This window comes from Hibiscus syriacus, unplaced genomic scaffold (genome assembly GCF_006381635.1).
Source record: "Hibiscus syriacus cultivar Baekdansim isolate YM2019G1 unplaced genomic scaffold, ASM638163v2 tig00112380_pilon, whole genome shotgun sequence".
Classification (NCBI taxonomy): domain Eukaryota; kingdom Viridiplantae; phylum Streptophyta; class Magnoliopsida; order Malvales; family Malvaceae; genus Hibiscus; species Hibiscus syriacus.
This window is the reverse complement of record NW_024063317.1, coordinates 58,179-62,401: the sequence shown is the minus strand read 5'-3', so window position 1 is coordinate 62,401 and position 4,223 is coordinate 58,179.

Sequence of the window (4,223 nt, the reverse complement as noted above, 5' to 3'; positions counted from 1 at the left end):
TCAATTAAGACAACCGAAAAATTAAATTGGTACTGAAAGGGCAGTACAAGGGTGCTAATCTGTCCTTGACTGTAATTGACTCCCGAATCTGATTAATTTATGGAAAAGCACAAATCAGACAAATGGGTAAGTCAAGGTATCTGGTCAACCTAATTTTAAATGATCAGTGGTGGCTCCAACACATCAAAATTTAGTTGAAACTCGATTCCGATACCACCCGAAGGACGGTTACGACAGCTTGGCGACTTCTCTGGGGATGGTAAGTAAGTCAGGAAAAATTAATTTTTGGTTGTCTTCTTAAGAGAAAATTATAAGTTTAAATTCTAATTTATCCTTTCGACCCTTGTTATTTACTTTTGATTTTGATTTTTCGAATAAATAGTTGCAATGATGTTTTTTCAATGATTTCAACTTTTTTTCAAAATTCAATCTCAGGCTATATTCCCGAGCTCCAAACCCTTTTTAAGTGGAGTTGAAAACGACTTCTTCGTGGGAATTTATTCTCTGTATAAGCCTAGCAAGTAACCTTCGAGATTTATATACCTTATGTCTTCGTGTGAATTTATTCTCCGTACAGACATTAGGGAATGTATCCTCTCGAGTTTAACTTGGTTCACATGAGCTTGTAATAGGCTTAGGACTGACGGTCTGGCAGTCCCAAGGGGGCACTAGCAAGGAGAACTCAGATACTTTTTTAGAACCAAACTGTGACGCTGCAAGGAATTAGAGCCCACCCCAAAACTCCATTTCGAAACATAGGATGCTTGATTTATTTCCTGCTTTATTTTCTATTCAAAGCATGTGAATTATAAGTTTATACGGTTAGGATTTGTTCAAGAAAATAACATGCGAGGTAGAGATCATGGCGGGGTAAAAATAAAAACATGTTGAGTAGGGATTTTTATTTTATTTTCATTATTATTTTGATTTCTTTTTTTATTTTACTAACTTATTTCCTTTTATTTTTGTTTTATTTCCATCTTTTATCATTTGCATCATTTAAAGAGGTGTTGATCTACAAAAGCGTTTGTTTAAAACCGAATAGTTAGTATTAATGGACAAAGGGGTTATAATGCAAGAGGTAAAGAATGCAGAAGTACGACTATGGTCAGAAAGGACTCAGAAGGAAAAAAGGAGACAATATGCTAGATAACTATGTGTCAGACCTTGCTGGCTACACTTCCATCAGCCTCAAACAAAATGATACCCAAGAATTGCAGAATATTTGGGACAGTTGGAAAGCTGACAGGAAATAGAGGTTTTGCCAGCGATGGTGAAACTATTTGAATAACTTCCTAAAAGAGTAAATTCTGTTCCAATAATTTTAGCTGAGACCTTCCGTTCACTGAGTCATTGCAGAAAGACTGGTAGAGGGCGTTTTATAGGGTACACACAATTACTTCAGGTTTAGATCCACAGTTATTTCTGGAAAACATATGAGATTTCTTACAACCGATTTAGTACCACTTCCTCTTCTTTGGAGGAATTCCTTACACAAAAATGGCGAGAAGGTATTCCAAAGGAGAAATAGGTAAAGGTAATCACTCACATCTAGGATAAGGACATCGTATGGAGAGCCCATTTGTTAACTCATAGTGACATTCTTTACCGGTGTGGAGACTCAAGAATAGTAATGTTGCATGGGCTATGGGGAGGAGTTGGCTATTCTCCACTTTTAATGCTTCCACAGTTTGGGGCACATCAGTTTGTTCCAATCACACATGAGATATTCAGATCTGAGTTTTCATACCATGAGGACAACTACAAGAAGAAGGTCAAAGATGTAGCTGAGTCATGGAAGAAGATATTCTGTACGAAGGTTGTGGATGCAAAAGATATGATCACTCCAGACTATGTAGAATGGTGGAAGTTGAGGAAGAATGATACCATTCCCACACTAGAGCATGAGGACTCTCGGACCATTGAAAAACACCGTAAGCCAGTCCTCTCTATACTAGAGATAGCAAATAAGGAATTTGAAACTGAAAAAGAACTGGAACAAAGATTGAGAGAGTTAGAAGATGAAAAATTCCAATCAAAGCTAGATGATGATACTTAAAAGAATCGAGCAGACATACTGGAAAAGAAACAGAAGAAAGTCTGATTTGAATTGGAGGATTTAAGAAAAGGATATTGTATTGCCCCAAATATTTAATTAAGGAATTTATTGAAAGGATTTAAAATTTGAGAATCTATTTGATTAATTGATAAAAGATGAGAATGATTTGGAATAGTAGTTTAGACTAAATTTTAGTAATGAAGGGTTAAAAGGGCATTTTGGTCATTTGGAATAAAATGAATTTAAAATTCATTCTTTATAGTATATTAAAGTAAAGAAATAAGGGGAAAATGGATTAGCAAGGTTAACTCTTTTGTTCTTCTTCTTTCCCCGTGGATAGCTCTCATCCATAGCTCAAAGGTGAGTTTTTAAAATTACTAGTTTAACTTTTCGTTTTTGGTTGGTTATTGAAGCCTTGTATATGATAGAAACTTAATAAAGGATTAGATGGGATTAAAACGATGAGATAAGGGAAATAATGGAGATTATAGAAAATGAGTTTTGAAATGATATGTTAATATATGAGTGTTTATTGATGTTTATTGGTAGAATTGACTTGTTAAAGAGGTAAATAAGAGATTATAAGCATTGGATGGGAATAAGAACATGTTAAAAAAAGGGGTGTGATTTTTAGATTTACATGTTCTTGGAAGAAGTTAGATATTATAAGTAGGTAATTGAAGAAAAATTAGTGGGATTAAGTAAAGAAGAGTTTGGTAGTATTGTGGGAGGTAAATATAACGAAATTTGACCCCATTTGTATAATAATCGGGTTGAAAACTAAAAAATCTGGGCACGGGTATCGGTACTGATAGAACAATACCGATACTATAGGTTAAAATGGGATAAATCAGCTGAGTAGTATCGATACTAATTCAATCAGTATCGATATCGAAGGGGGGAGTATCGATACCAAAGGGAAGGTATCGATACCATTCAAAACAGAATGTAAAAATGGTATCGATACCATAATTGGGTATCAGTACCATAGTATGGTAGTATCGATACCATGGTAGGGGTATCGATACTGAGCAGCCAGAAATTGTAAGATAGATTGTTATTGTTATAGAAAAGTTAATAATAGGCACTTTTGAGTAATGTTTAAGTATAATTGTTAGGAAATATACTAACAATTTATATTATACAAGTATTTAATGGATATGGAATAGATCGAAATCAAGCTCCTGAGTCAAGCGAAGCAAAAGGCCAAGGCCAAGTTCCGGAGTAATCAGCTTTACATTTTGGATGCCAAAGCGAGGCAAGCCAGGTGAGTGCATTTAATTATGTACGTATATGTTATGGTAGTCATAGTTGTATGATTTATAGATGTATGTATGGTGATTACCAAATGACACTAAGTGTGTAAAAACTTAAGAAATTCATACTAAGTGGATGAATTTCCGTATGGGCATTATATATGTAAACTTAAGAAATTCATACTAAGTGGATGAATTTCCGTATAGGCACTATATGTGTAAACTTAAGAAATTCATACTAAGTGGATGGATTTCTGTATGGGCATTTTATGTGTAAAATTAAGAAATTCATACTAAGTGGATAATTTCCGTATGGGCACTATATGTGTAAAAATTAAGAAATTCATACTAAGTGGATGAATTTCCGTATGGGCACTTTATGTGTAAAATTAAGAAATTCATACTAAGTGGATGAATTTCTGTATGAGCACTATATGTGTAAACCTAAGGAATTCATACTAAGTGGTTGAATTTCCGTATGGGCACTTTATGTGTAAATTTAAGAAATTCATACTAAGTGGATGAATTTCTATATGGGCACTATATGGGTAAAAAACTACGAAATTCATACTAAGTATATAAATTTCCATATTGGTAGTGGGTGTAAAATCCATGACATTAGAGTAATGGTCAATAAATGATTGTATTAGTTACAGAAGTAAATTATCGAATGTTTGATGAATTGAAAGAAGTAATGGATATTGGAATTTTCATAATATACTTGTACATTGAATTTTGCTTATGATTATTATGCCTCACTAGGAAATTTCTTAGCGTGTGTTAATTTCACGCGTAGGTTTTTCTTCCAGTGGAGTACGAAGAATATCGACCAACGAATCAAGGGTCACCTCTTCAGTAATAGTATGACACATGTCTACTTTTTGATGTAATTAGTTGGCATGTAATTG